This window comes from Mus caroli, unplaced genomic scaffold (genome assembly GCF_978045245.1).
Source record: "Mus caroli unplaced genomic scaffold, Mus_caroli_1 scaffold_11, whole genome shotgun sequence".
Taxonomy (NCBI): domain Eukaryota; kingdom Metazoa; phylum Chordata; class Mammalia; order Rodentia; family Muridae; genus Mus; species Mus caroli.
The window spans coordinates 15,456,692-15,467,070 of NW_028227266.1; positions in this window are offsets into that span (position 1 = coordinate 15,456,692).

Below are 10,379 nucleotides of genomic sequence, written 5' to 3' on the forward strand. Positions count from 1 at the left end.
CTTTCCATAACCCCTCCTCCCACCACTCAAATTTCTTGGCCTTTGAAGAGGGTAGACAAAAGGAAGCCCAACCTGGTGCCTGAATATTGCACTCCCTTTTTTCTTGATAGCACTTTCCCAGTGCAGATGGCTCCTGCCTTTGGAGACAGAAGTTAGTATCCTTAATGTGATAACCCACTCTTGAGCTATGGGAAACATGAAATTAAGTATTCCCAGGCAACTGTGACCAAGTTATAAAAACACAGTGATCTCTGATAGTGGAATAAGTTATTTTTTCCCAGGACCAAAAGGTCTTTCTCCAGCTGTACTATTCTGCCTCCCTGTCTGAACAAATGCTATCCAGTTTGAAGGATAGCACTCCTTTTTCCCTACCCAATCATGTAACACCAGGGGTCAAGAGCCCCAGCTTATGCATCTTCATATATATATATATATATATATATATATATATATATATATATCTCAAACACATAGTCTTGAGGGTTGCTTTGCTAATCTGTGCAGTGGGAGAGACAGTGGGCCCAGGCTCACATAATAATACCTCTCTTTGTTTATTACATCAGTATCACAATTTCTGACAGTCTCCTGGAGTTCTTTTTTTAATATTTTTTATTAGGTATTTTCCTCATTTACATTTCCAATACTATCCCAAAAGTCCCCCATACCCTCCCCACCCACTCCCCTACCCACCCACTCCCACTTTTTGGCCCTGGTGTTCCCCTGTACTGGGGCATATAAAGTTTGCAAGTCCAATGGGCCTCTTTCCAGTGATGGCCGACTAGGCCATCTTTTGATACATATGCAGCTAGAGTCAAGAGCTCTGGGGTACTGGTTAGTTCATAATGTTGTTCAACCTATAGGGTTGCAGATCCCTTTAGCTCCTTGGGTACTTTCTCTAGCTCCTCCATTGGGGGCCCTGTGATCCATCCAATAGCTGACTGTGAGCATCCACTTCTGTGTTTGCTAGGCCCCGGCATAGTTTCACAAGAGACAGCTATATCTGGGTCCTTTCAGCAAAATCTTGCAAGTGTATGCAATGGTGTCATCGTTTGGAAGCTGATTATGGGATGGATCCCTGGATATGGCAGTCTCTAGATGTTCCATCCTTTCGTCACAGCTCCAAACTTTGTCTCTGTAACTCCTTCCATAGGTGTTTCGTTCCCAATTCTAAGAAGGGGCAAAGTGTCCACACTTTGGTCTTTGTTCTTCTTGAGTTTCATGTGTTTAGCAAATTGTATCTTATATCTTGGGTATCCTAAGTTTCTGGGCTAATATCCACTTATCAGTGAGTACATATTGTGTGAGTTCCTTTGTGATTGGGTTACCTCACTCAGGATGATGCCCTCCAGGTCCATCCATTTGCCTAGGAATTCCATAAATTCATTCTTTTTAATAGCTGAGTAGTACTCTATTGTGTAAATGTACCACATTTACACATGGGCTGGCAAGACGGCTCATCGTGTAAGAGCACTGACTGCTCTTCTGAAGGTCCTGAGTTCAAATCCCAGCAACCACATGGTGGCTCACAACCATCCGTGATGAGATCTGATGCCCTCTTCAGGTGGGCTGTCTGAAGACAGCTACAATGTACTTAGATATAATAATAAATAAATCCTAAAAAAAAAAAGTCTCCTGGAGATCTCATGAACTGGGCATAACAATTTCCTTCCCTTTGTCTACCTACAATGTCTATTTTACTTCCCCTTCTCAGTGAGATTGATGAATCCCCAATTAGGTCCTACTTGCAACTTAGCTCTTTTGGCTCTGTGAATTGTAGCATGTGCTTTATGGCTAGTATTCACTTATAAGTGAGTACATACTATGTGTGTCTTTCTCTGTCTGGTTAACTCATTCAGGGTAATATTTTTTTAGTTCCATCTATTGGCCTGGAAAATTCACGATGCCCTGGTTTGTAACAGGCAGTATTCCATTGTGTAAAAGTACCACCTTTTGTTTTTATCCATTCTTCAGTTAAGGGACATTTAGGTTGCTTCTTTTTTATGGCCATTACAAATAAAGTTTCTATGAAAATAGATGAGCAAGTGCCCTTGTGGTATAGTGGAGTATCTACTGTGTATATGCCAAGTGATAAATTGGGACTCGAGGTAGAACAATTCACAGTTATCTGTGAAACCACTAAACTGATCAACAAAGCCTTTGTACAAGTTTGTACTCCCACCAGCAATGGAGGAGTGCTTCCCTTGCTTTATGTCCTCAACAGAACATTTTGTTACTTGAATCATTGATCTTAAAGATTTTGACAGGTGTAAGATGGAATCTTAGAGTCATTTTGTTTTGCATTTCCCTAATGATGAAGGATGTTTAACATTTCTTTAAATGCTTCTCAGCCAGTAGAGATTCCTCTGTTGAGAATTTTGTTTAGCTTTGTACTCCATTTTTATATTTTGTTTTTTATTTTTTAAGTTGTGATGGTTTGTGACATCATTTTCTTTTATTCATTCATTCCTATATATGTCTTTGTGTGTGTGTATGTTTTTAAATTTAATTAGTGTAAATTTAAATTTACACTGCAGATATTATCCCCCTCTAGGTCCACCCTTTGTTCCACATCACATACCTCCTCCCCCTATTTCCACAGGGTTGTCCCAACCCCCCAACCTCCCACCCCACCAGACTTCTCCCCTCCCTGGTGCCTCCAGTTTCTTGAAGGTTAGGTGCATCTTCCCTGATTGAAGCCAGACATGGCTGCTCTATTGCATATGTGTTGGGGGCCTCATAGCAGCTGGTGTATGCTCCCTTGTTGGTGGTCCAGTGTTTGAGAGATCTCTGGGATCCAGGTTAATTGAGGCTGCTGGTCCTCCTACAGGGTCTCCCTTCTTCTCAGCTTCTTCCAGCTTTTCTCTAATTCAACCACAGGGGTCGGCAGCTTCTGTCTATTGGTTGAGTGCAAATATCTATATCTGACTCTTTGTGCTGCTTGTTGGATCTTTCCGAGGGTAGTCATAATAGGCCTCTTTTTGTGAACACAGCATAACATCACTAATAGTGTCAGGCCTTGGGGCCTCTGTTGGCATCAGGACATTCCAAACTTATGACATCACATAGGCAACTGCATGACCTGCGACCTGCAGACCGGTTGCCAAGACAATGGCCACCATATTCCCAGCATTCACTTGGCTTACCTCCCACCCTTACTTGTGTTACATCATTTTCCATATAAATAAGAACACCTCCTCCTCACTCTCTCTTTCTCCTCTCTCCCCCTTTTCTCTCTCTGACATTACTTTGTCTCTCCCTTCCAATAAAATCTCTTCCACATGGAACTGTTCTGGCCTAGTTTGCTGTTTAGATGCTACCCGCCATTCTAACACATCATTTCGTGCCCAATCCCGGGAAAACTCAGCAGGAACACCAACAGCCACTGTGGAGCTCCATGGCAATAGGACCCTGGCAGAGGCGGCGAGACCACGGCCCTGTGGGCCAGCGGCCTGCTGTTGCAGCTGCTGTAAGAGCCTTGTCGCTTGGAGCAGCTGTGCCTACTGCCTGGATCTCTGCATAGCCGCCACCACCCGCAATGCCAGCCTCGACTGAACGCTGCAGACGGCCAGGGCAACCACCGCTGCGTGGGACTTGGCTGCTGCTTCCGGGGAGGACACACATGTTGCACCACCAAGTCCAGCTGCTGAGCCGGAGCTGCCAGGCCCACACAATGACTGGTGGGGGAGCGCTGTGGGCCTGGAAGCCATGCTGAGCCAGGTGGCACAGCGGGGTTGGGGGTGGAACTCCACCACGTGACCTGCCACTGCTGCCACCGCAGGGCATAGGAACTTCAACCACTGAGCGGAGCTATCTGGTTCATCTCACAGGCCTGGTTTCCATGCTTCTATTTACCAGTTAGCCAAAATTCCGCACAGACACAGGCATATTAATTGGTAGGGTCGGTCAACTGGAGGGCCTCTAATTTCCCAGATAGGGCCTGGCCAGCCTTTTCTGGGGAATAAGGGCTTGGCATTTTATAGTCACGCCTCCAGCTGACATATGAGTTAAGACATCGACCATTTGGGTGACCCCTCTCCCTCAAAACTCGCTCTCCTTCCCACGGGCTTGTGCAGCCTGTTGAAATCCCTGGATCCAGGGTAGAACATGCTCCACAGTAAGCTTATTAGGTGGCCACTAAAGGTTCTCGTGACGACTTGGGCATCTAGCCTGGCTGATTTCCTTTTTGGTTTCTGGATTGTTATTGGGACACCGGTAGAAATAATCCAGTAACCCTCCAAATGGGTAATACGATGTCTTCGCTGTATCCTACTGGGATGTCTCCTTGAAAATCTCAAATCTTTGAAGCTAACACCTCCCTTGAAGGCATCAAAATTAATATATCTCTGCAATAAGGTCTGGAGTCAGTACTCACTAGATAATGGTTCCAAATGGCCACTTAAATGGCACCCTAGATCCAATTATTTTAAGATACTGTCAGCAAACTGGTAAATAGAAAGAGGTCATCTATACTAAAACCTTCATTTATCTTTGCTCCAATAATTCCATGTGTTTTCCTTGTTCTTCAACCCTACTCCTCTTAGATGTGGAACTGACTCAACTTCCACTAGATGACACCACAATGTTAGATCCAGCCAATGAGCCACCTCCTTTCCGCCGCAGACCTGTTTCCACACTGCCAAAAACCCAAACTGCTGCCTCAGTTTCTCCTTACTGAGATACCCCAGAGCCTGCTACCTCTAACTCTCCTTCTTCTGTGCCAGATGCAGGTCCCTCCAAATGTTCTACATTGGCTCCTACCTTCACCCAGCCTATCACTTGCTCTAAGGCCAATCCTCCAAGACCTACTCCTTCCAGGGACATCTGACCCAGCAATGGTCTTCCTCTAAGAGAATTTGCTTGGATAGATGGGCTTGTCAGTGTTCATGTTCCTTTCTCACTGAGTGAACTTTCTCAGATAGGAAAGAGGCTGGGTTCTTATACCTCTAACTCCTTGACCTTTATTAAAGAATTTGAATATATTACTTAATCTTACAGCTTGACTTTCCATGATATACATATGATACTTACTAATAACTTACTTCCTGAGGAACATGGGTGAGTTTGGGAGCAATCAAGAGTGTGTGCAGACAAAATTCATCAAACAGATAGACTGTATCCAATCGAATCAGATACAGTGCCTGACTAGGATCCTCAATGGGATTATAATTCTGCACATGGTATTTTCACTAGAGACAGGTTTATTACATGCCTTTTTGGTGGGCCTAAGAAAGGCAGCCTTAAAGCTGATAAATTTTGAAAAACTCCAAGAGCTTTTCAAGATAGGCAGGAAAATCCATCGCAATTTTTAGAACACTTCAAAAAGGCTTTATTGCAGCATATCAATCTGGATCCTGAAAACCCAGAAGGTAAGCAACTTCTGATGACCTACTTCTTTTCCAGAGCTACCCCGACATAAGAGATAGAGTTAAAAAGCTGGAGAGGGGACCCCTAACTCCAGGCAGAAGACCTAGCACTGGCCTTCAAAGTGTACCATGGGAGAGATGAGAAAGTCTGCAAACAAAAATACCATATTGTCTTAGTCAGGGTCTCTATTCCTGCACAAACATCATGACCAAGAAGCAAGTTGGGGAGGAAAGGGTTTATTCGGCTTACACTTCCATACTGCTATTCATCACCAAAGGAAGTCAGGACTGGAACTCAAGCAGGTCAGAAAGCAGGAGCTGATGCAGAGGCCATGGAGGGATGTTCTTTACTGGCTTGCCTCTCCTGGCTTGCTCAGCCTGATCTCTTATAGAACCCAAGAATACCAGCCCAGGGATGGTCCCACCCACAAGGAGCCTTTCTCCCTTGATCACTAATTGAGAAAATGCCTTACAGTTGGATCTCATGGAGGCATTTCCTCAACTGAAGCTCCTTTCTCTGTGATAACTCCAGCTGTGTCAAGTTGACACAAAAATAGCCAGTACAATTGACCCCTTGTCAACTTGACACACAAACACATCACTAGTAAGCCTCAACCCTTACATTCTTACTCATCCCCAAGATCTAAATAACTTTAAAAGTCCCACAGTCTCAGTCTCTTTAAAATGTCCATCTCTTTTAAAATCCAAAGTCTTTTTACAATTAAAAGTCTCTTAACTGTGGGCTCCACTAAAACAGTTTCTTCCTTCAAGAGGGAAAATATCAGGGCACAGTCACAATCAAAGCAAAAATCAATCTCCAACCATCCAATGTCTGGGATCCAACTCACGATCTTCTGGGCTCCTCCAAGGGCTTGGGTCACTTCTCCAGCCATGCCCTTTGTAGCACACGCATCATCCTCTAGGCTCCAGATGCCTGTACTCCACTGCTGCTGCTGCTCTTGGTGGTCATCTCATGGTACTGGCATCTCCAAAACACTGCATGACCCCTTCAGTCCTGGGCCATCAATTGCAACTGAGGCTGCACCTTCACCAATGGCCTTCCATGGCCTCTCACAGTGCCGAGCCTCAGCTGCTCTGTGTGACCCCTTCATGCCTTCAAAACCAGTACCACCTGGGTGACCCTTACACATTACCAAGTCCCACTGCAGAAGGAGTACTACCTTGCCTATCTCTGGAACACAGCCTCCTTGTGCTTTCAGAAAACACTTCCCAGAAGATGTCACCTCAACGATGCTGGTCTCTTCTTAATCACCGCTAATTTCTTGGCTCCAGCTAACCAGCATCAATAGTCCCAGTAATGCAAAGTTTTTGCTTTAGTAGTTCTGGTATCTTGTTAATCACAGCTGATTCTTCAGCCCCAGCTAACCAGAACTACAAAATCTTCACAATAAAAACAGCAATGGCCCTGAAGAGAGTCTTTAATTTTCCCTCTGAAATTTCACAAGCCAGACCTCCATTTTCTGCACTGTTCTCAGCATTATCTTCCAAGCTCCTACACAACATCTGACAGAGCTCTTAACAACAAATGGATCTTCAAGCCCAAAGTTCCAAAGTCCTTCCACAGTCCTCCCCAAAACATGGTCAGGTTGTCACAGGAATACCCCACTCTGCTGGTACCAATTTGTCTTAGTCAGGGTCTCTATTCCTGCACAAACATCATGACCAAGAAGCAAGTTGGGGAGGAAAGGGTTTATTCGGCTTACACTTCCATACTGCTATTCATCACCAAAGGAAGTCAGGACTGGAACTCAAGCAGGTCAGAAAGCAGGAGCTGATGCAGAGGCCATGGAGGGATGTTCTTTACTGGCTTGCCTCTCCTGGCTTGCTCAGCCTGATCTCTTATAGAACCCAAGAATACCAGCCCAGGGATGGTCCCACCCACAAGGAGCCTTTCTCCCTTGATCACTAATTGAGAAAATGCCTTACAGTTGGATCTCATGGAGGCATTTCCTCAACTGAAGCTCCTTTCTCTGTGATAACTCCAGCTGTGTCAAGTTGACACAAAAATAGCCAGTACACATATGCTGGCAAAGGCTGTCCAATCAGCCCCAGCCACTGCCCCAGAATCATGGTCTTCTAAGACCCAGAGACCACCAGGTACCTGCTATACATGTGGTCAACAAGGTCACTGGGCAAAGCCTTCCCTAACTTTTGCAAGCCAAGAAGCCATGCCCTAGGTGCCATCAAGAGGGACATTGGGCTGTCGATTGCCCTCATGTTACACAGAACAGAGGGACATCACCCCCAGACAACCCTCCAACCGAACTCCTAGGCTTGGCTATGGCCGACTGACAAGGCCTGAGCTTCCCTGAAAGGACCGCTGCCATCACTAGCAAGAAGCTCCGGCTAGATATCATGGTATATGGGTGGCCCATCTCCTTCCTTTTGGACACTGGAGCCACTTACTCAGTTCTGATGGAGTTTTGGGGACCCACTTTTCCTTCTCACTTTCCTATTGTCAGGGTAGGAGGACAGCCTTACTTCCCTCATTAGACCCCACCACTTAGTCACATTTTTAGGGGTGTACCTCTCATCCATTCCTTTTTGGTAGTGCCAACATGTCCTGTCCCCTTATTGGGAAGGGATCTTCTAGCTAGGCTGTGAGTCTCTATTTCCTTTGCTTCCCCCATTTGCCTAAACCCAAGCTTGCCAGCAGTTCCTCTGCTCCTTCTTTTAGCCAGCCAACCTACTAACAATTCCATGTTATTTCCTTTACCAGCTTCTCAGGTAGATATCCAGAACCCCTCTGTTGCTAAACACCATTCTCCTGTGGTCATCCAATTACTGGACTCTACCAGGTACATAATCCAAGCTCAGTATCCTCTCTCTTCAGAGCCACAGGGACGTAAGCCTATCATTTCTGACCTCTTGAGAAAAAAAAACAAAAAACAAAAAACAAAAAACAAAAAAAAACCAAACTCCTTTGCCCTACCCCTTAACATACCTATACTAGCAGTTAAGAAACCTAATGGTACCTATCGTTTAGTTCAATTAATTCTGCAGTGCAGTGGTACTTCTCCATCCTGTTGTGGCTAACACCTATATACTTCTTTCCACTATCCCCTTGGAGACTTCCCATTTCTCAGTCAGTCCTAGATTTCAAGGATACATTTTTCTCTATCCCTCTAGATGTCCAGTCATAGAATATATTTGCCTTTACCTGGACCGATCCTGATACCCACTTTTCGACCCAACTTACCCGGACTGTTCTACCTCAGGGATTCTGGGATAGCCCACACCTCTTTGGTCAGGCCCTGGCTTCTGACTTATTATCTCTGTCTATCCCTAAATCTAAGATCATACTTTATGTATATTAAGTCCTTCTCTGTATCCCCTCTCTAATAATTAGCTAAGCTGATACCTCTGCTCTTCTAAATTTCCTCTCCAGTAGAGGCTACAGGGTCTCACCTTCTAAAGTCCAACTGTCCACCCCTTAATTCACCTATTTGAGACTAACAATTACCCCGACCCACAAGACTATTACCTTAGATGACAGGAACTTTAGCATACCAGGAACTAATCCAAATTTCTATCATCCCTGTTCTGTTATCCCATCTAAATATTATGATCTCTATGCTTGCTTTCTCTTTGATCAGACAAAAGATTATTGTAGAAAATGGCCTGACGAATATGGGGGCTGCCCATATTGATCTTGTCAGATTCATATGCTAGGATCATGGACCAATCATTTCTCCTATCAACACTGCAAGACACTCTTTTTCTACATACAAGACACATGGGATTCCAGGAATTGTTGGTAAGCTTTACTACAAAATTCAGCCCAGTTTCCCAGTAAGAACCATCCACATCCAGAGAAAATATGTTTCAGTCCCCCAACCCCTTAGATATAGGAAAAGTAGAAGAGATAATCAAACACTCCTCTGAGGTCCTTACCTCTTTGACTTCTCCCCTCATAAATAGTACTAACTTGTCATTTCACCTTTTGCTTCAGACTTTGACCTTGGCCTACCAACTCCTTAATGTCACTAGGCCTGAATGCTTTAAAGATTGCTGGTTATGTGTACCCCCTGGTACTAACTCACAATTGTAACTAACAGCGTCTCCGGTGATACAGCCAAGTACTTACCTCACCCTTTGTCAGCTGCCCTGAGTCAAATGTTGCCATGACTCCATACCTTACCTCTGTTCCTCTTTTTTACATGGCAAACTGTTTTAAGACCTCCAGGACTTGTTCTATAAGAACACTGAGCTCCCTAGACTGCAATAAAACCATAATCCTTGACATATCATCTCTGCCACAATGCCCTGCAGTCCAGAACATGTCAATTTTCTGTGCCACTCAGGCATATCATTTCATACCAGCCGGCTGGTCAGGAGTTTGCATGTTAGTACTCCTTTTCTCTGAACTGTGAGTAATCCAGGGAAACAAGCCCTTGCCAGTCCCAGTTGTAGCTATGATAGCTGCTCAACATAAGAAGGCAGTTCAGGTCATGCCACTCTTGGTCTCTACAGGAATAGCCATAGGTGCTGGTACTGGAATTGCAGGGATAACAACTTCTATGACCCAATATAATACATTCACTTCCCAGTTTAAACGTGATCTTCAGGAAATGACTGAAACTGTGCTTACTATCCAGAAACAAATTGATTCTTTGGCAGCTGTGGTATTTCAAAACTGACAGGGGCTAGATGTCCTAATATCTAAAGAAGGTGGTCTTTGCCTGTTCCTCCAAGAAGAATGTTGTTTCTATGTCAAGCAATCCGGAATAGTGAGAAATAAAATCTAGGAGCTACAGTCAAATATCAAGAACTTCAGAGACCACGAGACCTCCAGTTCTGGGATTTTTGAAAATCATATATGGAAGTGGATACTCCCTTTTGTAACACCTGGTGCTATTATTTTTGCCTTGCCCCATTAATCTTGTTTCTACATTCCTTCAATGACAAATAAAAAAATTCTAATCAAACTATTAATCAGCTCCTGTTACAGGATTACCAGCTGCTGCTCACAGAAGAGCCACTGTCCACAGAGGA